Source organism: Bos indicus, chromosome 27, assembly GCF_029378745.1.
Source record: "Bos indicus isolate NIAB-ARS_2022 breed Sahiwal x Tharparkar chromosome 27, NIAB-ARS_B.indTharparkar_mat_pri_1.0, whole genome shotgun sequence".
NCBI lineage: Eukaryota > Metazoa > Chordata > Mammalia > Artiodactyla > Bovidae > Bos > Bos indicus.
In genome coordinates, this window is record NC_091786.1 from 16922621 (window position 1) to 16950514 (window position 27894).

General features: G+C 39.2%; 1 long non-coding RNA gene across 3 annotated transcripts in view; it reads left to right on the forward strand.

Moving 5' to 3' along the window:
- The window catches only part of LOC139180226 (uncharacterized), a 271671-nt gene that overhangs the window by 227052 nt on the left and 16725 nt on the right, over positions 1 to 27894 (forward strand). The window contains exons 3-6 of one of the 3 annotated variants that reach the window (XR_011564552.1): positions 1 to 15344; positions 16607 to 16764; positions 20760 to 20857; positions 21975 to 22216. The exon at positions 1 to 15344 is cut by the window's left edge and continues 12618 nt beyond it. This is a non-coding gene — a long non-coding RNA (uncharacterized lncRNA). Of the gene's footprint in view, positions 16765 to 20759; positions 20858 to 21974; positions 22217 to 27894 lie in introns of all 3 variants that reach the window. The other 2 variants (XR_011564551.1, XR_011564553.1) reach the window with 2 other exon arrangements.

A 27894-nucleotide genomic window follows, 5' to 3' on the forward strand; every position in this document is an offset into this window, starting at 1 on the left:
AAATGTGTAAAACTGATTACCAAGAGAGTGAACCATCTTTTATGAAAGTAAAATATAAAAAAATTATCCTCTCCTATATTGGTTGCATTTGAATTACACAGAATGGACATGAAAGGCTAATGGACTAATGGGTAGAAAAAAAGAAAGATATGTTCTCATTTCACACTGTTGGTATTTCAGAATGCATCAATAGTCAAACTTCACGTTCGCAAATGCAGAAATGAGAAGGAACAAACTCAACTATTCTTTGACTTATAGGAAAGATTGACTGAATCCAAAGGTTATGAATGCTGAATTGCACATTAGCAGCCTCCTCATATATCATTTTGCTTTTTTATAGACAGTTACACTATTCCATTAATCAAATCAGAAAATTTAATCATCTTAGATTCTTTCCTCTTTTCAGTTCACTTTTCCTGTCATTACCATTTCAACTTACTTGTGTCTTATACATTGCTTTTATCAGCTTTATTGAGATATAACTGACAATATTTAAGGTATTTAAGTGTGCTATGTGATGATTTTATATACTTACACATTGTGAAAGGATTCCCCCCGTTAAGTTAACACAGTCATCACCTCACTTATTTGCTTACCCTCTTTCCCCATTTTTGCTGAGAACATTTCATCTCCACCTTTTTAGCAAATTTCAGTTATGAAATACAGTGTTACCAGCTGAAATCCTCATATTTTATATATTAGGTCCTTCAGTTCAGTTCAGTGGCTCAGTCGTGTCTGACTCTTAGATCTTTTTCATCTTATAAATGAAAGTTTGTAGCCTTTAACCAACAGGTCTGTATTTCCCTCATCCTCTAGTGGTTCTTAACTGGTCACTGCTCCTAGTTCAGTATCTCTTGTTCCATCACTGTCTCATCCTCTTATTAGGCTTAATAGGCTCTGTCTGTTACAATCCAGCCTCCATATAGCAAAGAGATTATTTAAAAGCACAGAATTGACTATGTCACAGTTAATTCCTATTAAGTATCCTGAATGCCTATTATTTAAAACATAAAGTTTAAAAATAAGGTTGCCCAAAAGTATCTGTTAGGCACCCTACTTGGAGATGGAATACAAAGTAGAATAAGATGGGAGCCTTCCCTTAAAGGAATATGAATATGGATATACGATTGGGGAGGTAGAAAGTCAGCCAAAAGCAGATTATTTCAATATAACATGGAACATGTTATAGAGGGAACCCAGAGTGTCATGGGGCTCAATGGAGGAAGACTTAACATAGCCTAAGTTTTCAGGGAAGTTTCCTGGTGGGATTATCCCTGAGTTGAGGCTTAATAGATCATGCAGGCTTAGAGGGAAGGGAAGCATAGGTGATTATCCAGACAGATATAGGAGCAGGAGAAAATGTATCGAAGGGTTTTTGTTGTTCAGTCACCAAGTCGTGTCTGATTCTTCACAACCCCATGGACTGTAGCATGCCAGGCTTCCTATCCCTCACCATCTCCTGGAGTTTATCCAAGTTCATGTCCACTGCATTGATGATGCCATCCAACCATCTCGTCCTCTGTTGCCCTTTTCTGCTTCTACATACCCTCTAATAGGGTGTGACATGGCACTTCTCAATAACTGCGAGGTAGGAAATAGAGGTTCAGAAGGCTGGAAAAGAAGATAAGAAAGAGGTGTCATGAGTATACAACTTACAACCATTCAAGAACATTGACTGAGTGCCTTTCTGACCACCAGGCACTCTGTGGATACAGAGTAAATCTGAGAAAAGCTGTCTCAGCTCTCTTGGAGCTCACATTGTACACATTAGGAGTCAAAAAAAAATACGAAAGCAAGTGTAAGTTCTGATGGGTGCTCTGAAGGAAAACACAAATGGCTGACAGAAAAAAGTGAGAGAGCAGACATATTCAGACTTTCTGATCAGGTTCCACTTAAATATGAAAAGGAACTAACACTTACAAAGTTGGAGGAAAGAGTCTCATTGCAAAGGACCTGAAGTAGGAAAGAGCTTGGCTTCTTTGAAGAACTTAAAAGAAGACCAACATGGTTATAGCAAGCAAGGGTGGCCCGGTGGCTAACAATGAGATTGACGAGATAGGGAGGGACCCCCTTGGCAAAGCCCTCTGTGTCTCGGTGAATTATATGATTTTTATTTTAAGTCTAATCGAAACCTTTAGATGGTCTAAAACAAGCAAGAATATAGCATGAGTTGGAGTTTGGCTGCATTTCTTGAGTAATGGGTAACTGATAGTAGGTTCTAATTAGGAAAACTTATAGTTCTGTTAAAGGTGAGTCATTTTAGTGTTGGATAAAGAGTGGAATAAATGTGAAAAATGATGGAGGGAAAAGATCTTGACTGGAAGGATATTGTAGTCACGAAAGCCACAGATGATGAGGCTGGTATTTGTATACAGGAAAGAAAAACTTTAAGATATACGTAGGAATAAAACCCCCAGACTATTGTAAGGGAGGGTATAATAGTGGAGATGAAGTAGTCTAGCATGATATGGTGACTATGAGCTGATACTGGAGAATACAAACAATAGGGAAGGTTTGGAGGAGGTCCTTCTATTATTTCTTGGATTTTTAGAGTCTGATATACTGTAGGATGGCCAAGTGAAAGTTGGCTAAATAAAGAAATCTAAAACAAAGGAAGACCAAGCCAGAGAGACCAATTTCAGAGTCCTTATCGGATGGATATTTATCATTTCAAACCATGCGTGAATGTGAAATTACTCATGAACAGTGTGAAGAATGAGAAGAAAATAGGATAAAGGCTGAATCCTGAAGAATATCAACATTAAATGGTAGAGAGAGAAATATCCTATGATAGAGAATGAATGGTTAAAAAAAAAGAACTCAGGTGATGCCAAGATACTAAAAAGCATAGAGTACATGTATGACATTAACAAATGCAGCAGAAGACCTCACTGAAGTAATTTTAAAATGTCCCCTAGAGTTGACAACAACAGGGTCAGCAATGATGTTTGTCTTGACACAGGAGGTGTTCACTGGTGGAGCAGAATCCCAGTTACAGTGGTATTAGGAGTAATGCAATTATACGGATCAATCTTCAGAAGTAAAGAGTAGGAAAGAGAGCTTGGTGGCTGGTGAAGATCATTCAGATGTTTTATTTTTTTAGTTATGCAAAATACATGAGGCTGTTCAAACACTAAAGAGAAAATACAAGAAAAAGGAGAGATTGATGCCGAAGGAGTCAGTTCATTAAGCATGATCCAGGGAAGAGGTAAAGAACTGAGATGAATGTCTCTAGGTGGAACGGCAGAGGAGTCTGATCTGGAGGTAGAAGTTAATCAGAGAGCAGCATCAAGGGGATAGCCGTCCGAACTCCTCAACGTGGATCCAAGAACCTTTACAAGCTGTCCTGGGACTACCTTCAAGTATCACTTTTCACCACTCTGTCTTCTGAAAAATTTACCCCTTTCCTTATCTTCACAATCTGCTTTAACCACCAGAGAACTCAGACTCCAGAAAATATCATGCCTTCATTATGCTGTATTCTTCTCCTTGTTTCTACTAACTGCCCCGACCCCTATTTCTACTTGTCCTGTGTGCTGTGCTTAGTCTCTCAGTCATGTCTGACTCTTTGCGACCCCATGGACTGTATTCCAGGCTCCTCTATCCCATGGGGATTCTCCAGGCAAGAATACTGGAGTGAGTTGCCTGCCCTCCTCCAGGGGATCTTCCCTGGGGATTGAACCCAGGTTTCCAGCGCTGCAGGTGGATTCTTTGCCACGAAGGAAGCTCTACTTACCCTAGCTTTGCCTATTACCCATTTTTTCCCACCCAAAGTTCACATGAAGAAATATCCCAATCAAGCTTCAAATCTCATAAAAATATCCCCCAAATTGCTCACCTAGACACATATAGAAAATTGATACTTCCTTTCCCACATTCTCAAATATTTGTAGACTATGCTTTCTCATGCTGCATACCTGGGTAAAATGGAATTTCCATGAGACAGAGAGTTATTCCTTCTTTATCTCTGATCCCTTGATGTCTAATGGAATCCCCGGGACATAGTGCTCCTGACATTTTGTTGAATGGCTGGATGAATATCCGCAGCATCCATGTTAAGGATAGAAGCCTCCATATCTCCTCTTAAAATTATTCCTCTAATTATTTAGACATATTCTATAGCTTGAAACTTTAAGACAGTCTTAGTAATATTCATGTCCCCTTGGAAGTCTTGATGATGCTCTTTTGTATCTTCTCATATTACTTCATGACTTGGAGCTGAATAACAACAGCCATGTATGTGTAATTAATAAAATATGCAAATAGTTTATATCATTATCTTTCAGCCTACAAACAAGAATGAATAATTGTTACATTTAATGTGTTTGGTTGCATATCTTTCTTCAAATGACTCTTTGCCTCCAAATTAATTATATATCTCATTACTCCATTCATTCATCAAACATTTTTAGCCAGACATACACATATCAGGAAGAACAGACCTTCCTTGTTAGGCATTAAATCCTCAGGCCTAAAAAAAAAATAAATAAAATAAAATAAATCCTCAGGCCTTATTCATCTTATAGATGAAAGTTTCTACCCTTTTCTAACCTTCTCCTATTTTCCCTACACCCCCTTCCCATGACAATCAGTTTTCTATTGTCATGTTTTATGTTTGACATTTTTCCTTAGATTCTACATATAAGTGATCCCATGCAGTATTTGTCTTTCTCTATCTGGCTAATTTCACTTAGTGTAATGGCCTCAAGGCTCATCCATGTTGTCACAAATATCAGGATTTCCTTCTGTTCTCATGGCTGAATAATAGCCTGCTGTATGTATATACCACATGTTTTGTCTATTTATCTGTCCATGGACACATGGTGACGGTAGCTGATAACTCTGTATTGTATAATTGAAAAGAACATGCAGTCCAGTAGACAGCACTAGGGAAGAAGGTTGAAGTTGTTCTGCTTAGTAGAACGTTTGCTCACCGAGTAAAGGATTCCAACCTTAGATCATTGGCCTGAAATTTCTTTTTTGGGGCAGCTTCCCCAGATGATTGGGAGTTCTGCCTGGAGTTTCCTGATTCCCGGTTTAGTTGTTGTGGAGAAGGCCTGTGAAACTTGGGCTATGGCAGGATATCCTGGAGAGGAGTTGATATTTCTATGTGGTTTTGCAGAGTACAGCTAGCCCTCCGTATCTGAGGGTTCTACATTCAGCTAACTGTAGATCAAAAATGTTTGAAAAAAAATTCCAGAAAATTCCAAAGGGCGAAACTTTAATTTGCTACATGCTAGCAACTGTCTGTGGCTTCTCAGGTGGCTCAGTTGTAAAAAATCTGCACGTACTGCAAGAGACATGGGTTCAGTCCTTGGGTCAGAAAGATCCCCTGGAGGAGGAAATGGCAACCTACTCCAGTATTCTTGCCTGGCAAATCCCATGGACAGAGGAGCCTGGTGGGCTACAGCCCGTGGGGTCCCAAAAGAGTCAGACAGGACTTAGGGACTAAGCAACAATAACAGCAACTCTTTACATAGCATTTGCATTGTATTAGGTATTATAAGTAATCTACAGATGATTCAAAGAACGTGTATAGGTTATCTGCAAATATATGTCATTTTATATAAGGGACTTGAGTAGCTCAGATTTTGGTATTCCCCAGAGTCCTGGAACCAATTCCTTGCAGATATTGAGAGAGGATTGTATCCTACTTACAGGGAAGAGAATAGGCCTGAATTCAACACTCTAAGTCCTGCAAGAGAGGAGTTAAGGTTCCTGCCCCTCTACCCATCACCCTTTTTTGTTCTTCGTCAAGTGGATTAAATACAAATCTGATTGGCCACATTTATTTATTATTTGCTTTGAAAAGTGAAAGTGTTAGTCACTCAGTTGTGTGCTATCTATCTTTGTGACCCCGTGGACTGTAGCTGAACAGGCTTCTCTGTCCCTGGTTAATTCTCCAGGCAAGAATATTGGAGTGGGTTGCCGTTTTCTACTGCAAGGGATCTTCCCGACCCAGGGATCGAACTCAGGTCTCCTGTGCTGCAGGCAGATTCTTTACCGTCTGAGCCACTAGGGAAGGCTGGTTTATTAGCTTCCTGTTTCTTAGAGTTGGCTGGATAAGAAAGCCAGCAGACATTAATATCTTTTATCTTTTTTGAATGTTTTATTTTTATTTATTTATTTGACTGTGCCGGCTCTTAGTTGTGGCACACAAGGTCTTCGGTCTTTCTTGCAGCACATGGGGCCTTTAGCTGTGGCATGTGAACTCCCAGTTGGGGCATATGGGATCCAGCCCCCCATCAGGGATGGAACCCGAGGCCCCCGCACGAGGAGCACAGAGTCTTAACCGCTGGGTCATCAGAGAAGTCCATCTCTCCTTTTCTTTGTATGTAAACACTGGTTGCTTTAGTTTTTTGTGGCCATCCGGTGGTGAGAGCCATTCTTGGGAGGCAAAGAGATTCCACTTGGGTCTAGTTTGAACCATCTGGTCAGTTCACTTTACCAAATAATAACTGGGTTTTCTAGTTTAGCCTAGTTAATAACTAAATAATCTTTTGACTTCCTTTTTATATCTGCCACTTAGATACCCCATTGGAGAAGGGCTGGCTGGGTCATGACAAGACTCAGGTGTCCTTTGAAACTCTGGACAAAATCGTATCTTATTGCCCTTAAAAGAATCTCTATAGCCGTATATGCTCCTCAATCAATAGGAAATAAGAAAATGATTCTCGGTTATAGATCTATGCACAATGATATAATTGCATAATCAGAACAACTAGACACATTCTACTTTTCATTTTTCAAATTGTTTCATGTTACTTGTGACTGATTTGATCATAATTTGCAATTTATATAGATTCTTCCCCTTTCTCTACTGCAGCAGGCTTATAGACACGATCCATTCGAACTGCATGGAGACCAGGCCATGGTCCCAGAGATCTCCTTGCTTGTCAGAAGATAGAAACATTCATCTGAAAGCCTTTTAAGGCTTTTAAAGAATGGGAATCAATTATTTCTCTTCAGGGAGGAACTGGTAAAATTGGAGCAACTATTTTATTATATATAACAAAAGCTCTTGAATAGAGCTATTGTCAGACTGTAGGAATAATTACCAGGGGAAATGCTAAGCTTCCTTCATTAAAGACGTGTAGGAATTATCTTGGTTAGACAGAGTTCTTTCTGAAATAAACAGCATTACTTATATGTAATGCTGTGTGTTGCCTTTCAAAATACTACGCCACGTTAATTCTTCTATGATTATATTTGATTACTACATTTACCATAAAAACGATAACTTTAAAAACCTGTTTTTCTCCAATACATACAGTGATGGGAGTTTGTAACCTATGTATTCCGTTCCTAGTAGAGTTAATGATGACACCATTACCCAAAATGCTCAATAAACCAACTGTTTCATTATACTTATTACTCGATCAACTAAACTGCTAGCTTCACAAAATGTAAAGGTTTGTACATAAATGGAAAGAGACTATGGTTTCTAGATGTTTTAGCCTCTTTACCTCAATTAAGAAAAATCCTCAGAGCCCCATACATTTCCTGAGAAAAAACTCTGTGTGCGTGTGTGTGTGTGTGTGTGTGTGTTTGAGGGAAGGGGGAGAAGAAGGGCACAAAAGGATGACAGTCACTAACTTCTACAAATAATTTTTACTGTTTCAAAAATAAGAGGTCAGTTTGTTTCTGTAATAAAAATATACAAAACACACACTTCTGTTTTATCTTTATTTTCTTGGAAAAGAATATACCTACCTTAATTTTCCTTTCATCTTTGAAATCCCTTTTTTTTCAGATAGTTGATCACATGGTACGATTGTGTGGTGGCTTTGCAAATTTGCAGGTGGTTATTACAAATTGTGTACTTTATTTCAGTTCCAAACCTCAAATGATACATAATTTCTTGGGTTATTATTATTGCGCAACTTAGCATTTTCTAAAGAGTTGCTGCTTAACAACTATTTGGGTACATACTATGATAAAACATTTTCAGTAAGTTAGATAAGAATATAAATAACGTTAACACAACAAGTTGCTCTCTGAACCTCTGCTGATTTTATGAGGTCCTTTGGTGTTCATAAGTAAAACACTATAGTGCCTATCAAAGATTCACTTGACTTTTTCCAACTTTCTTTTGCAAAAACTAAAACACTATTCATTGAAAGTATACTTTTACTTAATGTAATATTTGCCCAAATATAAAGTTTTTAAGCTTCAAATGTTGTATTACAACTGATATGACTGATAAATAAATATAAGTAATTCATGTGTATGCATTTATATGTATAAATATGATAAACTTACAAAACAATATTAAAAATATGAAGATTTTTGGTGCCCATCTGATGAGTAGGCATAGAGAGAAAAATGATTTCAGATAATATCTTTGCTAACACACTAAAGATTCAAACATGTACCCAAATCAAAATCAAGTATTTAGAATGTTGGAAGGAAAAACAGTCATTTGTTTTCTTACACTTGTACTCTATCCAGTTCAAGATTGGAAGCAAAAATTATAAACTACGGGGAAATTGCTATGTTGGGTCATGGCGTCTAACCCCAAATTACAGACCATCTTTATCCTGATCATCATCTCTTATTTACTAACTAAATTACTTCCAGAAGTCAAATCATTCTTCAGTAGTAAAGGAGACACTTAGGAAGATACATATAGTGTTTAGAACCCCTGAAAGAACCCCAGGCCCTGGGCGGGGGTGTTTTACTCTTGGATATGTCTACCCAACCGGAAGAGCTGCCATAGCCAAGCTTCTGAATATACTCAGTGATGGGGTCTCTCCACTTTCTAGTTCCGCAGTGCTGGGAGAATCTTAGTAGTCTTGGGTATAGTCTCGACTTTGTGCTCTGTATCTTTACAGTAGTAGCAAGACTGTCTCTTATGACCACAGAATGATGTTAAACCAGTTCTGCAGCCTGGGTCTCTAAAAGTAAACTATGAGATAACACATTTTCTGAAGAGGAAGCATGGTTTTTGTGCTGCAGAGTTTTTCTCAAAATATACTTTTAGGTAACTGTACAAATGCCGTGTATTTGGATTGAAATAAGAAATATTCAATTGACAAATTCCAGGTGCTTATTTGCAGTCATGTCAATCTCTCCAAAAGTGAGGTTTTAATAAGAAAGACAGTTTTGAGGAATCATCTTCCTTTTTCTACCCTATTTTTCTCTGCATAGTAAAGTTTCATGAGTTTTTGGATGGAGATATATGGAGAATTCTACAAAGATTTTGACTGTGATGTCATATGATAACATATTTTTACTTTCAAATATTATGTTTTGATTGAAAAGTTACAGTCTAACATCCTTGTAGCTTGGCTTTTTCCTTTGTTTCTTTCTAATTCCCACCTTCCATCAACTTGAAACATACCCAAAGGAGAGAAAATTGACATTAAGGTTTTCATTTTGTTCCAAGAATACCTTTCCTCTTTTTTTCTTTCCTCCCTTTCCTCCTTCCCTGGCTCCTTCCTTCCCTTCCTCCCTCCTTTTCTCTTTTCCCCTTTATCTTCTGTTTATTTTAATGTTCACAGGAGTAGAAATCAAGCTCTCATGTCTGTATAAAGAATTCACATTTTCTGATGTTATGCTTGGGAAATAAATGAACTTCTAAGGGTTAGACAGAGCTAAGGCTGAGCCTTTAAAACATGTGAAAATGAGAGTGCTAATTAATTCCGTTCAGATGTGTGTGTGTGTGTAGAAAATGGCTTTATAGAGTTCAGCCTATTTGCTGGGCTTTCTGATTGAGGTTTTTTTTTTTTTCCTTGCACATCAGGATGATAGTTTCAAAAGTTCTTTTGCAGCGATCAGTAACAGGCCACCACAGTAAAATGAACCTTGGGTTTGCTTCACCTGACTGCCCCGTTAGCCTTCCCTCAGATGCCATCAACATGAAAACTGAAACACAGCCAACTCTGGGTCAAAACACACAGAATAATTCCTGTAACGAAAGGAAACATTCCCGTGCGCAGCTTGACTCTCTGACTTCTGATTTCTCTGGATCCACTCTAGCATTTTCTAGTGGTGAAAAGGCGGTTCTTGTTAGGTTCTTATCACCGGTGCCTGCGGAGTTAAGAGGCGAGGAAGAGGAATGCACTTTATGAGCCTCTCGAGTCCTGCAGTCTTGGAGGAAGGTTGCAGGTTGCCAAGAGGCTGAGTTCAACACCTTGCTTTACCCTTTTCAAAAAATGCTGTCTTTATGTAGCGTGACTGCCCAGCCCTCAGGGCAGTCAGCTGGTGCACCCTGGTTGAGCAAAGGTCATGAAGGGGTGAGTGGAGGATAGGAAAACCTTTTAAAACATAGTTTATATACTTCAGATCACTAATCGGAGCTCTACAAATATATCAACGTGAATATCTACCCCTGGGGCTATAATTCTGTTACTGAGTTTTCTGGTAACAGCGGGAATCAAAAAATTAAGACTTTTTTAAAAATATACACCTGACTGATAGAAAAATGCATACGTGTGGCACATTGGTTTTGTATGTTTTAAGCTAAACAAAGAAAAATAAACTTGGTCCATGTATGTCATCAAAAGAATAAATAAATTATCAAGAAAGTAAAAAAGCAACAGAGAAAAGAAATAGTCCAAGAAGGAAAGAAATGCTATATATATATACAACCTACCCTTAACTTTATATTTGTGGCACATGTGGCTTCTTATAACATTATTTTGAAACTGTTCAGGTTATGTCAAAGCTGTCGTATTTAAATAAAAGTTTTAAATTCCCTAATGTGACCACTTTTTAAAAAGCCCAAGGATATTCTGATGCTTCAGTAAAATTCCAATACTTTAATATGTCCCTCCATTTATGTAATTACTATATATTGTCTTGCTGGGGAATTCTTGTCAGTTTCCATTTTATATAAGAGAAAGTTACGTCTCACAGAGGTTTTAGCCTTTGGTCCTGGTTAATAGTCTTAGTAAAGAGTAGGCCCAGGGCTGAGGTAGTTCTCTTCGTATCTCTGAAACTCCTTTGTATGTTTGGAATTTATTTTTTATTTTATTACAAACATTTTTTTTCTTACAGTTTTATTGAGATTTAATAGCCATACATCACTGTATAAGTTTAAGGAATATAGCATAATGATATGACTTATCTACATCTTGAACAATGACCACAGTGAGTTTGGTGAACATCCCTCATCTCATATAGATACAAAAGAGAGGAAAAAGGAAAACAAAATTCCCTTCTGATGAGAACTCTTAGGGTTTACTCCTTTAACTTTTATATATAACCTACAGCATATATGTAACATATGAAAGTTATTCAATGAACATGAGTTTGAGCAAATTCCAGGAGACAGTGAAGGATAGGGAAGCCTGGTGAGCTGCAGTTCATGGGATCGCAGAGTTGGACATGACTTAGCAACTGGACAATAACATAACATACAGCAGTGTTGTTAAATAATACATTTAAAGATTTGAAATGATTTATATTTATCTTTATTAAAGATCGAGTATATTCATCATGTTGTACATTACATCCCTAGAGCTTATTTGTCTTATAACTGGAAGTTTGTCCCTTTTGATGGCCTTCCTCCATTTCCCCATCCCTACCTCCGCCCACTTCTTTACCTTCTCTCCAACCCCCTGTCCCCCTCTGGCAACACTTGTTTGTTCTCTGACACTGTTTCCGTTTTGTTACTTTGTTCATTTGTTTTGTTTTGTTTAGATTTCCACATATAGTGAAATCATGTGCTCTTTGGCTTTGACATATTTTACTTAGTCCATGTTTAGAATTTGTTGATGAATACAACTGTCCTTTCTTTCTTTTCATTGTAACATTGCCACAGTGGCCACAAAAGAAGCAAATTGACTCAGAGCTCTTTAAGACTTTCTCCTTGACCACTGACCTGTGTGTCTCTGAGCTCCAGCAGAGACAGTCAGCTTCAGCAGCTCAACGAAATTGGAAGGATCATAAAGGGCTGTATCGGACATGGAGCAAGGAATCCACGGAGCATCAATTAGCTGCAACATGCCAATAAAGAGGGTTCCAGTGCTTCTCTGACTCTGCCAGCATCTGCAGCCTCCCGTGCCCATGAGAGGTGTGTTAGACACATTGAACTTGGCTCAGCCTTTCTGCTCAGCTGGAAGCAAATTGTAACAGAGAGATACATACTGTGAGATGCATGACCTTCTACAGCAAGATAGAAAAGGTAAAAGGAGAGAAGTACTCTAGGCAGCTCATGCCTTTCAAATGAATGCAAACTTTCTTTCAAATGAGAAGATGCTTGTATGTAGTAGCATTAAAAAAAAACAAAAAACAAAAAAACAGGTGTGCACAGGTGTACAACAATACAGGGGAAAAAAACAAGCCAAACCAACGTAAACTTTGGTATTTAATTCAAATTCACCCACTGACTCTAGTAAAAAAAATAAATAAATAAATAACTGAATTGGTAATGGAGCAGAAATTAAAACTCATGACTTATGTTTTGTGCATTTTGCCAAGTTCACCAAATATCAGTGACTCTTTGGATTGAACCATTTTGTCCCTTCTGCTGCAAATTCTTGCATTTTGATTCTATGTAGGCATACCAGAATAGAGGCAAAAATGAAAGAAAACAAAAATAATCACAAATTCAAAGGTACTAATATCGTCATCAAACGGAATTTCAAAACATAGAAGCAAAAGAGAAATTCCTCTTCATTGTGTTCATATCTGTGCATAATATTCTACTTGAAACAAATTAAAACTGACAAACTTTTTAAGAAGAAAGAGATGGAAACAACACGGTGAGTGGTTTAAAGAAAATGAGAAGACTTGTGCTCAAGTAAAACCATCCTTACTTGAGAGGTAAAGCTGTTATAATGCAGGCAGTCAACAAGATTTCCCATGCGTTGTAAATACTGCTGCAGTGAATATTGGGGTGCAGTGTGTTTTTGAATTATGGTTTTCGCTCAATATATGGCCGCCACACCAACTTACATTCCCACCAACAGGGTAGGAGGGTAATGTTTTCTCCACACCCTCTCCAGCATTTATTGTCTGTAGGTTTTTTGATGATAACCATTCTGACCAGTGGGACATAATACCTCATTGTACGTTTGATTTGCATTTCCAGTTATAAAAATAAAAGACTGTCTACGCCTTGGGATCTATAAACTCTGCCCTTTTCTAAGTGACGTGGGGGCAAAGTCGCTAAAATCTTTTTAAAATTAGTTTTTACTGCAGTATAGTTGTCTTACAATGTTGTGTTAGTTTCAACTGCCCAGCAAAGTGAATCAGCTCTATGTATACAAATAAACTTCTTTGAACCTTGTTTTCAATATAAATTAAAAAGGCGGGAAATATTACACGTGCGAGTACACAGACTGGGAGGCAGGTTACTGGTGTGTGGTTCTATTATTATTGTTTATCAATAGATATCTGCACTCCATATCCCAGTGACTAAAAAACCTAAAGACACTGAAGCACTGGCATCATGGTTATTAGTATTTTTAGACAACTAGCTATAGTATTCTTGCCCTCTAATATCGCAGTTTCTTGCTCTATTTCTGCAGCTCAATGACAGAAGTTCAGAATTATTCCTGGCACCTTCTTGGAAGTAGTTCTGAGTATTAAAAAGCAGAGATATCACATTGCTGACAAAGGTCCATCTAATCAAAGCTATGGTTTTTCCAGTAGTTATGTACAGATATGAGAGCTGGACCATAAAGGCTCAGCACTGGAGAATTGATGCTTTTGAACTGTGGTTTTGGAGAAGACTCTTGAGAGTCCCTTGGACTGCAAGGAGATCCAACCAGTCCATTCTGAAGGAGATCAGTCCTGGGTGTTCATTGGAGGGAGTGATGTTGAAGCTGAAACTCCAATACTTTGGCCACCTGATGTGAAGATCTTACTCATTTGAAAAGACCCTGATGCTGGGAAAGATTGAAAGTGGGAGGAGAAGGGGATGACAGAGGATGAGATGGTTGGATGGCATCACTGATTCAATGGACATGAGTTTGAGCAAACGTCAAGAGATAGTGAAGGATAGGGAAGCTTGGTGTGCTGCAGTCCATGGGATCGCAAAGAGTCAGACACAATCGAGCCACTGAACCACAGTGAGTGGAAAATGCTCTAAGAAACTGCCCATCCTCACCCCATAAGCCTTTTCTAGGGGAGCAGTAAATGCCTACAGCTTTCTCATACTCACAATCTCCCAACCACACTTACTACCTTTGTGGTACCTTGGGAAGGCTTTGCTTCCTGGACCATGGTAGATCTCTGCCCCATTATTCACTTCACTCTTCGGCATACTATGGGATTCTGATGTAGCTTTTTTCTACAATCCAGATTCCAGAAAATAGAGATTTCCCAAGGGCCATTTCTCTTAGCTCTTATTGCTGTGCATATTCCAAATAGCAAAATTATCTCTGTGCAAATATCAGACATCTTTCTATGTGTGTATAGCATCTTAGAAATGCAAAAACTGAATGGTCAGAGTTTTTAAAAGAGCAACTAAAATGAAAACAATTTATTAAAGTCTGGTTGGAATTATGAAAAAGACCTGCAGAGGAAATTCTATTTCAAGGGGCTGCTGAGCCTCCATTCTTAGAGCCCTGGAAATGCACGTGTTTTCTGATTCCTCTGAATACATCTGCTCTGCCCCCTACCTGCACCCCACACTCTGAGCTGGATGGGCAGCTGCTGACTCAGTCCTCAACTGGCTGCACGTGGTGGGAGGAATGTTAATTATTGCCTGTAATCTACACATTATCCTGGAGAAAATAACAAGGTAACTACCTGTGTTTAAGAAATACATTTATGGAGGTGAGTGCTGCAGTCAAGGGAATGGGCGTTTTGCAGGCAAGTATTTAGGCAGGAATGTGAACCCTTTTCTCTCACCCCCTACACAGGCACCCGAGACAGAGATTCATCAAGCCAGATAATGTCAAGGCCATGTTCTCATGCTGAAGGGATCTTAGCAAGTATCTGTTCCTTTCCCAGGTAAGGAATCTGAGGCTTGAAAAGACTTAAGTTTAGCAGCAATAGTAAAAGTTTAATGGAGGAGCAAAAGAAAAGAAAAAAAGCTCTGAAATTACTTTAAGGAGAGTTCTTCCTTAACATTATTAATTAGTTTTAATACTCCATTGACATTAACTTATATTTGTCTTTTTCTCCCGTTTCTTTGGGATGTGACACAGGAGAAGATTCCATTCCCTGTATCTCGTAGGTGCTGAAATACAGCTCCCTGTGCTCATTCTCCGTTCTCAGGGATAGCTGATCCTATCCTTGTAGTCCTGAACTTTTTAGCTTTCCTTACCACTCCAGTGTTCTTGCCTGGAGAATCCCAGGGATGGTGGAGCCTGGTGGGCTGCCGTCTGTGGGGTCGCACAGAGCCAGACACGACTGAAGCAACTTAGCAGCTGCAGCAGCAAGACATGGTAAATTAGGGGACAAAAGGAACTCCTTCTATTTGACAGCAGCGCTTTGGGGAGGCTGAACCTGTACCTCTGACTCAAGGCTGAGTTATTATAAGAAAAACAGAAAGGGAAAGAAGAAGGTTTGCATTTCCCAGTGTTGAAGAGTTTGTCAGGATGAGAGGCAGACGCAGCAACGTGTAGCGACTTGCTCTTATGTTTGACGACGGAGAGGGCGAGGGCTTACCCATGCTGTCCTCAAGGCATGACCTGGCATACAGAGTGACCCGGTGTTTCTGGAATGCAATTCTATCTGAAAGGCCAAGAAAAGATGATAGGTTTTACAAGGCACATTTGGGTGTTCTCAGGCTCTCCTTCTATAACCCCAATGGAGATGTTCCTGAAAAGCTGTCTACAGAGATAAAGAAATCTCGTTAAAATTCCATTATGTTTTTCTCTGGCCGGCACTCTATAATTGGAGATGTCTTCAGAACAGAAACAGATCGTTGCTTTGTGTGGGGGAAGGAAAAAGCACACATCACATTGCGGAGAATAGAAACGGAGAACCTTGCCCCTCCCCAGTTAAGGAATACGTCACTTTCACCTGCAGAGTTCCCGCTGCCTGTGCCTCCTTCATCAAGTCAGTTCTTCTGTTTTGCTGCCACCAGAGACATCTTCCTAAATTGATCTGATCTTGCATCAATTCTCAAAATCCTTTGGGTTGCTTTTTTCTTATTAGAAAATTCAAATTTAGTTCTGTTATCTCATCTCCCTTCCCTTTCTATTGTCAAAATCTCTTTTCCCTAGTAAGTCTCATTAAAAACAAACAAACAAACAAACAAAAACACTATTTTTAATTCCATGAAGTGGGGGAGGGGAGGTACAACACAATTTTTCTCTTTTGTCCAGACCGTTCTATCCATTCTTCAAAGTTCTTTCCATCCTCCAAGGTCTAGTTGATCCGCTAGATCTCTCAACAAATAGATCTCTAATTTTCTTGCCTGAAATGAATGTGCCCATCCAGTCTGGATCCACCTCTTAGGTGTGGGACACACACAGTCACACATGGCCCCAAGCTCAGAAGTGGCCAGTGCTAGCTTCATACTCTGCTCTTGAAATTTGAACAAGGGCCTCTGCATTCTCATTTTGCTCTGGACTTGAAAGTTATACAACCAGCCTTCTTCCTGAACTCCTGAAGTTAATTTAACAATGCTGTGTTTCTGCTCTAACAGTTATCATCCACACTGTTGTTCTGAGCTGCTTCTGTGCATATTTACCCCCACTAGAGAAGGAGCTCTGGAGAGTCAAAGATCTCCTTTGCTGTGTTTCCACAATACCTGGAAGAGCAGTTTCCACAGAGTGAAGACATTGATGAAAAGGCAAGAAGACTGCTCAGAACTCTTCAGGAAAGAATGAATCAAACCAACATCTACAGAGAAGAAAGGTAAAAAGTTTTGCAAACTTAAATGCACCAATCACTTGTGCTTTGTACTGTTATAAGGAAACCCAATCTGATCCTTACAACATGAAGAATAGGTACTACTAGGCGTGATTTCTCCAGATGAGGAAACAGGGGCTTAAAGAGGGAATGAGGCAGAGGTCACATCAGAAGTGACAGAGGGACTTCCCTGGTGGTTAAGACTCCACACTTCACATGTATACCTGTGGCGGATTCATTTTGATATTTGGCAAAACTAATACAATTATGTAAAGTTTAAAAATAAAATAAAATTAAAGCAAAAAAAAAAAAAAAAGAAAGCAAAAAAAAAAAAAGACTCCACACTTCCACTGCAGGGGACATGGGTTCCATCCCTGGTCAGAGATCTAAGATCTCACATGCTGTCTGGTATGGTAAAACAAACAAACAAACATGGCCAGATCAGGAGAGTCAGGTCCGGCTCATATAAAGTCAATGAGCCTACGTTCTTAACTCCTAGAGGACTGTGAAAGTTTCAAGCAATTAAAAAAAACAAAAAACAAAAAAAAACTAAGTAATTCTTTCTAGAACCAAGGCCAAAGCAACAAAATTAGTCTCTCTAGTAGTCCCAGCCCTGAGTTTATAAAATCTGCCTACAGACACACAGATTTAAGTTGTTGAACGAGTTTCTTGTAAGAAAGCATTTTTTAGTTTACACAAACATTTTGCTATCTTCAGCCCCTCAGGTAATTCCTTCAACAAACATACTGTCTTTGTACTTTAACGTCGTTCTTATGTTAGCTGCTCAGTTGTGTCAGACTCTTTGCAACCCCATGAACTGTAGCCTACCAGGTTCGTTTAGTCCATGGAATTCTCCAGGCAAGAATACTGGAGTGGTTGGCCATTCTCTTCTCAGGGAATCTTCCCAAACCAGGGATCGAACCCAGGTCTCTTGCATTGCAGGCAGATTCTTTACTGGCTGAGCTACCAGGGAAGCCCACTTACCTTTTGATAATTAAAGTCTATATGTAAAGAGAAAAAGTGTTTCAGAACATGAATACAGAAAATCTAAGGAGAAATGAATATTACCAAATCAACTGAGCAAGCAAATACAGCGAGAAGTCAAACTCGTGTCAGCTATCATACCAAGGAAGGCCATGGTTTTCCAACATTCACAGGCATAACAAATTCAGGGAAACTGACTACTGAGAGTTAGTGTAAAAAGATGTTTTACTGAGTTGAGTCAATTAGCAGTTATATTGATTATTAAATTATGTTTCATATAATAAACAAACTAGGACTTCTGTTTTGCCCCTTAATCCAAATTTAAACCATGGATGAGATGCATACAGGGCCTTGAATGTATTACTTTAGGTAATATATTGTGGTAAAGAATGGTAAAGAATCTGCCTGCCAAGCAGGAGACCTGGTTTGATCCCTGGATCAGGAAGATTCCTTGGAGAAGGAAATGGCAACCCCCTCCATTATTCTTGCCTCGGATATCCCATGGACAGAGGAGTCTGGTGGGCTACAGTCCATGGGGGTTGTAAAAGAGCTGGACATGACCTAGTGACCAAACTTATCCTGATGTGTTTAAGAATTTGCATTAAACACATCAGGATATTTCCAAACACAATATGCATATGCCATAGCTCTGGATATGTATTAATTTCTTTAGCACAAGGTTTTCAGTGAAAACCTCATAGCATTTGTCTTCCCATTTTTAAGTCACTAAAATCTCATTGTTTTTACAGCCGTTGTCCACCCCAATCTTTTTCAATAAAAGATACAGATTTTGCTGCCTCATTCTGGAGGTACAATTATTACCATGTCCTTGAGCTTCCTGGGGCTTTGTTTTCAAAGTTATTGTTTTAATTCTTAAGTAAATTGGTTTTCTCCTCCCGGTCTCCAGAAGGCATAATATAAAGAAATAGAAGTTTGGCTTCTACTTGAACAGGAGTAAATACTATGCTAATATAGCATGTGTCTACCTTCATAATGCTGCTTTAAGCTATCTAGAGGCATCTTTATTTCTCAATCCATGAATATCAAAGTTCGTTTTACAAAGTAATTTCTAAGTAACTCTAGAAACACATGTATCATGTTCCCATTTGGTCCTTGTTGGATATCTTTTTAATCCCAGTTTTGGAAACTTAAAATCATGTGTGAAGTGAAGTGAAGTTGCCCAGTCGTGTCTGACTCTTTGCAACCCCATGGACCGTAGCCTACCAGGCTTCTCAGTCCATGGAATTTTTCAGGCAAGAATACTGGAGTGGGTTGCTATTTCCTTCTCCAGGGGATCTTCCTGACCCAGGGATCAAACCCGGGTCTTCCTCATTGCAGGCAGACGCTTTACCATGGGAGCCTCCAGGGAAGCCAAGGGCTGATAATGGGTCGACATGTTTCTTTCGTCATATAAATGCTGGTTTTGTTTGCAGTGGAGAATTTACAAGTAGTATCAGATCTCTTTCTCACCCAAGTCTTGAGTTAGTATGTTTATCATTTTTCTAGCCAACTAATCATTTAGAAATAAAGCTTTTTAAACCACAAAAATGAAATTTACTGGACTTTCACCCTCGATAGTGAACAGGTCACAAGGCACCAGTGAAAACTGCCATATAAAGAACAACTGTAAGTGTTGCATATATTTTGATTAATGCCAAAGCAGTTGTGATCCAACCTATATTCACGTTTTAAGATGACAATAAAATGTTCAGAGATCTATTTCTCAATCAGTCACTGGGTAACTCATCTGTAACCCAGCCAATACGGGATATGAAGGAAATCTGTTGTAGCAAATGAGAATAATACCTGAGATTATTTAGACCCAGAAATGAAGAAACAATAACAACAATTGTACATATATTGTAAAAACCATTCCAAGAAAGAAGAGAACTCACATTTTACTCAACATTCACCTAGTATTCTTCTAGGTGCTGCAGATGTTAAATAATTTAACCTTCACAGAACTAACGAGCAGGAATTCTTTGTTTTCTCAGCAGATAAAGAAACTGAGGACAGTAAGTCTGTTTTATCTAATTCTAAAACTTAACTTTGTTTCACCACACAATGGCAAGGATCATTTTGATCTTAAAATTGCTTCAAGATTTTTGGCATGTTGATCTTTACCTTCCTAAGTAAATGGAAAAATCTGATATTCTGTACATGTTCATCCCCACATAGCAGATAATAAAAGGTTTTAATTTGTCTATGAATTCCTTAATGGCAACACTTATAATAATAGTCTGGACGTAAGGAGGGATAACTCTTTTCAGCTCTCCGTGCAAAAATCCAGACAACGATTTCTCTTCCATTTCTAATTCTTCATCTGTATGTGATATGTAAATTGAAGTCATCAGCAGATCATAGTGGAAATCAGTTTGTGCCACAAGGCAAAATCAATTGACCGTATTAGAAGAAAGGTTAAGTCACCTTCACTAACCGCAGCTTTGGTACCAGGTTTATTATCACCCTTGAAATAGAACCGGCATGATCAATTTCAAATATCAGAACATAACACACACTCTACGGGGAACCCATAAAAGAAAGCAGAGGAGGCAATATCTCCACAGTTAGGAAAAACCACAGTTTTGATCGTGCATGGAAAACATCAAATTAAACCTGGAACTTGCTTTGACTCAGCATACCAGCTTCTCCCAGTGTTCCAGCTGAAGTTTAATCTTGGGCTAACTACCCGAAGTGAGGCCTCTGCTCCTGTGGCACCCTTGCTGGCAATACAGAGTTAAACAAGTGCCAGCTTCAGGGGAGGCTTATGATTAGTTTCTTCAAATGTGCAAAAATAATGCATATGGGAGAGCACTCATCAACAGCTTATCATTCAAAACAAAATCAAGGAGAATGAGGTTTTCAAGATTTCTCCTTTTCCTATGATTTGATCTCAGATTTGGTGAAAAGTTTGTTTTAGAAAGATTTTTTTTTTTCCTCTGCTCCCAGCTTGGTCTTCAGTCCTCTGTCAAAGTCTTGTACTCATCCACTTCCTTATCCCTTTTATTTCTGCACAGCTCTGTTTACTGAGGCCACAGAGGTCTGCTTTCATGACATCTAGACTGAGGCCGTGATAGACTTCTCTTTGTGTGCAGAGAGGCTGGAAGCAGAGAAGGTAATGTTGAAAGGGTCAAAGTGATCAGGGTGAGCTAGAGAAGGTGGCCAACTTACTTACGGCCGCCAGACCTCAGGTGTACCCTGGAAATCCAGGAGATAATATCATTGCACAGATGCCAAGAAATAGTGCATTCTCATACCATCGAGGGTCATTACTTCACCTTGTGGTTGGTGTCAAGAATGTTTATTTTAGGTGAATAAGGTTGACATGTTCTACAGTATTTGAGGAAGGCAGACTTGTTGAATGAATGGATGAGAAACACAGTGAATTCCGTAGATAAAGGCAGATGTCTACAGAAAGCACTGAGAGAGAATCTTCTATCACTAAATACATATTAAAAAAAAAAAAAGCTCAGCGAAACCTGAGCAACCAAACAGAGCTGATATTTCCTAATAACTATGTACTTGGCATCATGCCAGGTACTTGACATGTCTGATTTATTTAAATGCCAGCCACCATCCTGCTAAATATCTTCTGGTGGCCAGACTTGAAGATGATTCCCCCGTGATCCTCACCTCCCGGTATTGGTGTCTCTGTGCAATCTTGTCTTACAGTGAACAGGGCTGACCTGTGTAACTGGTAGGATACTGCAGAAAGGATGGTGTGTGGCTTTCGAGGCTAGGTGACACAAGCCACGTGGCTTCTGCCTTGCCCACTCTTGGGTCACTCTGAAGGAAGTCAGCTCCATGTCATTAGGACACTCCAGGCAGTTCTGTGAAAAGGACCACAAACTGAGGAACTGAGGCTTCCGATCACCAACCTGCATTATTTGCCCACAATGCAGAAATAAGCCCAGAAATAAAGCTTCAACCCTAGTTAAGCCTCCGATGAATGCAGCTCTAGCCAATTTCCTAAGTGCAACCTCATGAGAGCCTTTGGCTAGTAGACCCTGGTGCTACGAACCCAGCGAAGCCAATTCCAGATTCCTGGCACCTAAAAATTATATGAAATAATACACTTTTATTGTTTTTTATGGTTATATGCCACTAAATTGGGGGGTCATTTATTATACAGCAGTAGATAGCCAGTAAAAGCTTTTTTACTCTCAATTTACAGATGAAGAAATGAAAACTAAGACAGCTACAGTTACAAAATGCTACTTCTCTTTTTTCAGTATATGCCAATAAAGACAGATCATAGGGACTGCATAAAGTATGACATGGGAGCCGAGGAGGAGAGTAATCAGGAATGGACCAAGAGGCAAAGTTCAGTTATTTATTTATTCATTCATTCAACAAATAAATTCTTGAGAATCTACTATCTGCCAGACACTGTTCTGAGCCATGAAGATTCTGCTATGACCAACATCAAGGAAATCCCCTGCCTGCTGTCTTGAAGCTTACGTTCTAGTGATGAGTGAGTATGTAAAACAATACACCAAAAGGTAAATTACAATAGGAATGGAAAGAGAAGCAGGTCTAGGGAAGAACAAGACCATGAGAAAGGCAGTCTGCCATTGTTTCCTTCCTGCATTGTGGCTTCTTATGACAAAGTCCTGTATTTCCCAACCCAGGGATCGAACCCAGGTCTCCCGCGTTGCAGGTGGGTTCTTTACTGTCTGAGCCACCAGGGAAGCCCCTTATCTGAGGTGGCCTGAGTGTGCTGCTCTGCTCTGTGACATGACACATGTTAGACGTGGGTCATTTTTCTCTTTTGTATACTCATGTATCCCATGTGCCTAGAGCTGAGCCTGGCTGTTAATAGGTGTTTAGTAAATATTTATTGCAATGATTTAATGTCTTAGAAGAATAAAAGTTTTAGGGAATTTAGTTGCCTAATAAGCTGTTCTAGGTTGAGCATGTTACTTAAGACAGAGTGAATTCTGCCAGTGTAACTCCTCTTCCATTTTCAATAGAACAAAATGCATTGTGTAATAAATATGATTTTCCTCTCAGTAGCCATGGCAATGGCACCCCACTCCAGTACTTTTGCCTGGAAAATCCTATGGATGGAGGAGCCTGGTGGGCTGCAGTCCATGAGATCGCTAAGAGTTGGACACGACTGAGCGACTTCACTTTCACTTTTCACTTTCAGGCATTGGAGAAGGAAATGGCAACCCACTCCAGTGTTCTTTCCTGGAGAATCCCAGGGACGGGGGAGCCTGGTGGGCTGCCATCTATGGGGTCACACAGGGTTGGACACGACCGAAGCGACTTAGCAGCAGCAGCAGCAGCAGGCATGCCAGAAATTAATTTGAGCGCGCAAGATCTTACAATCTAACCCTAATGCCGTCAACACGCAGTCAGGATTCTAGGATCCTCCTAGAAATCAAAATACAATTCCTCAGAATGTGAGTCTACGCTTAGAGGTGAACCAGGATGTATGGTGTATGCCTACATTGCAAGGAGATGGGGGACTCAGACTTTGAATGCAGGTGTAACCATAGCCTTCTTAGAATTAGTCATCGTGGGATTAGAGTGGCTTCAGTCCTGGAAACATCATGGGAGTGGATTTCGCAACAGCCAACTGCAAGGTGAATCCTTGGAAATCAGGATGAAAAAGCTTTCCTTCCCTTAGAGAGACTGATTCAGAAACCTGATTAGGTGTGTGGATGTGTGCTCATAAGTGGGTTTGTATGTGTACATATGTGATTATATGCCTTTGTTTTTTGAAACAGAGGTGTGTGGTGAACACCTTATTAGAACAAGTAGGTGGATAAAGTATGACACAGCAGCCAAGGTAAAAACCAGGGAAGTGAAGCAGAAGAGCTTAGACTTAATTTTGTGCATTTAACACATGACTTGTTTTGTTTAGGAGTATTTATGAATTTGCCTGTACATTTATTATACAAAGTGGTAATTACTTGCATACATAGGTTATATAGTGCTCAAATACGCGTGGTTTATACATATTTAAATATGTCAAATCTTTGAGTGAAAATACTGGACTACTAAATATTTATACTTCTAATTGTATTAGAGTGGGGTATATCTGTGTCTGTGTGTGGTTGGCAGAACAATGGCCTCTTAGAAAAATGCCCTGACCTAATACTTGCAACCTTTGCATATGTTAAATTACTTGGTGAAAGAGGAGAGTGAAAAAGTTGGCTTAAAGCTCAACATTCAGAAAACTAGAATCATGGCATCTGGTCCCATCACTCCATGTCAAATAGGTGGGGAAACAGTGGCTGACTTTATTTTTGGGGGCTCAGAATCACTGCAGATGGTGATTGCAGCCATGAAATTAGAAGATGCTTACTCCTTAAGCATCTTACTCCTTAAGGAAAGTTATGACCAACCTAGACAGCATATTAAAAAGCAGACACATTACTTTGTCATCAAAGGTCCATCTAGTCAAGGCTGTGGTTTTTCCAGTGGTCATGTCCGGATGTGAGAGTTGGACTATAAAGAAAGCTGAGTGCCGAAGAACTGATGGTTTTGAATTGTGGTGTTGGAGAAGACTCTTGAGAGTCCCTTGGACTGTAAGGAGATGCAACCAGTCCATCCTAAAGGAGATCAGTCCTGGGTGTTCATTGGAAGGACTGATGTTGAAGCTGAAACTCCAATACTTCAGCCACCTGATGCAAAGAGTTGACTCATTGGAAAAGACCCTGATGCTGGGAAAGATTGAGGGCAGGAGGAGAAAGGGACGACAGAGGATGAGATGGCAGGATGGCATCACTGACTTGATGGACATGGGTTTGGGTGGACTCCGGGAGTTGGTGATGGACAGGGAGGCCTGGCGTACTGTGGTTCATGGGGTCGCAAAGAGTCAGTCATGACTGAGCGACTGAACTGAACTGAAATGGGAATTAAGGTAGCAGATGAAGTCATATTTGCTAATCTGCTGGTTTTGAGATAGATTATCCTGGATTGTCCATTTGGGGTCAGTGTAATCACCAAGGTCCATAATATAGAGGAAGGCAGAAGAGTCAGTGTCAGAGGAATAGGTTATGAGTGGACTGGCCATTGCTTGCTTTGTAGATGGAAGGGAGCCAAGCCATAAGGACAGCTTGCAGAAGCTGGAAAAGGCAAGGAGACAGATTCTCCTCCAGACCCTCCAGAGAGGAGCAAAATCCTTCCAACACTTTGTCTCTAGCCCAGAAAAACCATTTCAGACTTCTGACCTCCAGAACTCTTAATACATTAGTTGTATGCTGTGAACCACCAAGCTTGTGGTAACTTTCTATAGCAGCAATGGAAAAGTAACTCAATGCTATATGCATTTGTAAATTTTATGAAAACACACATGATTTCAAAAAGTGAAAGATTCAGGAGTTGCCTTGGCTTATAGACTGAAAAATTCCATCTGGAAGTCAGATCCCAGGAATAGTCCTTTTACTCTAACCAGTATCATAATCGATAATCCTTAACGTTATCTCGTGTGTACTTGTTGACGCCTTGCAAAGCTGCACACCACGCCATATATTTCCTAAACAGCAGCATTTAGAGCAATCGTTTCCATTTAAATGCTGCTTTCTACAACCATTTGTGTCTTTTTTCTTTCTTTAATGCATTTTAATTAAAGGTAAGAAGAGAATAAAAAAGATGAGAGAACTAACACAGCTGCAGTGTGTAGGTGTAAGATATTGCCGCCCTAAGCCTTATGCTCAGTTTGAAGGTAGAAACACAGTGATTATAGATACATTTTTACATGAAATTCTACATAAATCCTTGCTTTGAACATGAGACTTTATGGAAGGCAAATCCACACTGCGTCTTTGTGAATGCACACTGATATTTTTTATGCCTAATTAATTCTAATGATGGAAATCTATATTGCAAGTACTCATTCAACAGAAAGGTATTTTTTGAAATATAAATAATTGCACAAATAATTGTTGGGTAAATTCTTGCAGTTACTGATAACTGTGCCAATTTCGAACATAGTATTTTAGCATACAGAATTACTTGCCCTTGCCAGGCAGTAAGAAAAATTGCAAAATCAAACAGTCAGTGTGAGAATTTAAAGCCATACAAAGGAGAGTTAATTTAAATATGGCTTCCTTCAGGGTCTCTGCTGTATTTAGACCAGCTGAAATGTGCTTTAAAACAGGAAACTCGCTTTAACATTAGCATAAGTAAAACAAGTCTGCTTCAAAAACATTCTCCTGTGAAAGGTCTGTGGGTCACCCACTGTCTCCAATAGATGGTGGTGTCTCTTATCACCATTTAGATGACCACAAGTGATACTGAAATCTGTTAAAATATATCACTAGTAAATGTAGAAGTCAATAGCAAAACTAGAATAAATAGTATCTTGTTTCCTACATCATTAAACTAACAGAAAAGACTTTGTAGGAATCTGCTGGTGTATTACTGTCATTCATTGTTAATGGTAATAATTTTCTTGCCTTATAACTAGTAGCTGGTTTTGTCTTTTAAAACAAAGTAAGTCCCATGGCTCTCTATCTACTCGGTGTTCAACTCTACTATTTCCTTATGTTCTAGCCTCTTTCTTTTGTAAATTCTACTTAAGCCTTTCAGTATCTTTATGGAAATTAATATCTTACCAAATAGAGTTGAGGGAATTATTTTTATTTATCCCATAAATTTGTACACATACAAAGCTAAAACAAACGTACTCATTTCAGTTAAATTATTTAACAGTCAAAGGGGAGTTAATCTGTGAACTTGATATTAAGAATAAAACTATATCTAGCGAGAGAAACTTGAATTTCAATCCTGCTCCATTCCTATGTAGTCTTGTGGTCTATGACAAGTTACTTATTGTATTTGAAGCTCAGGGTTTTTGTTGCTGTTGTTAAAAAAATTAAAATCTTCCCCTACCTTGTTGTATTAAATATGTTCATCTAAATTAGGCACACTATATTGCCAATCTAAAATATCCTACCTCTGACCCCCTTCTTTCCCACCAAAACCCTGATTTGGTTCAGGTTACTTTGATCTTAGGGTACAGAGGTATGTTCAAGAAGTAGGTATAACCTCCACTGGACAATGAGATAAAACAGGAAAACTTCTAGGGCCTCCCTGCAAAGATAGAAGGGGGCGAGGAGACTCTTTCTTCCATGCTGTCACCTGCTGGGTACCTTTGCGCACTATTGCATGGAAATACGGTACTTAGGGTTGCTCCCCCATCTAGTGACGGACAAGTCCTCGTGGCTGCTGGACTGATGGGACAATCCAGAGCACCCCAGTGCCAGGATGAGCCCATACCATCTTACAGGCTAGCCTCACACTGACTAAGGCGCATCTCGTTTCTCTTAGAAATGAGAGAGACACCAAGCACCTTCAGGCCCAGCAACAGAGCTAGGGAATGTAAGATCACGTGAGCTGTTGACTCCATCCTGTCCCCTGGCTGGCTCTGAACAAAACCAGAAATAGAAAAGACAGGACTTACTCACTGTCACATAGTATGTCAAAATCATGTCATCGATTTTGGAACATTTCAACTCTGTCAGATTTTCCAAATGTTTATCTTTTTTGGGTTTTTCCCATCCACATTTTTAGAATTTTTCTATTTTTTGGTGGAAGTCTATTTTTGATAAAAGCACATCTTTGATTACCTTGGATAATTAGAAATAAAAATAACATTGAAAAGAAATTACAGTGTACCTAAGAATAGGCAAGGATTGTGGAAGTTGTTAAACATGATGATGATGGGTAGTATTATGATTTTGTTAGGTGATGTTATAAGGGAACAATATTAGATCCTATTATTTTGCAAATGGGAAATTTGCTCAGAGTTACAGATTAGTGAGAAGTGAAGTTAGGATATACCTTGGTTCTGCTCTTTTTTTCTGTATGGGCAACTCTGTATAGATAAGTACTTACCACATTGGGTGGAAGATAAAGTAAAAACAGAGAAAGGGGGAAAAAAAACCCTACAGTTTAAATCCAATCAAATATTTGATTTTTAATCAAAGAGATTCAAAAGAGGTCAAGAACAGAGGTATCACTGGATTGCTGCCAAAGTAACTGATCCTATTTTTTAATTCTTCTTAAGCCCGTGCATTTTAAACACCCAGTGAAAGAGAAGTTTAGTGATATACTGGCATGAAAATAGAAAATATTCAAGGTCTAATATATTTACCTTTAGTTAGAAAATATGGACAACAATTACTGGCTTCATGT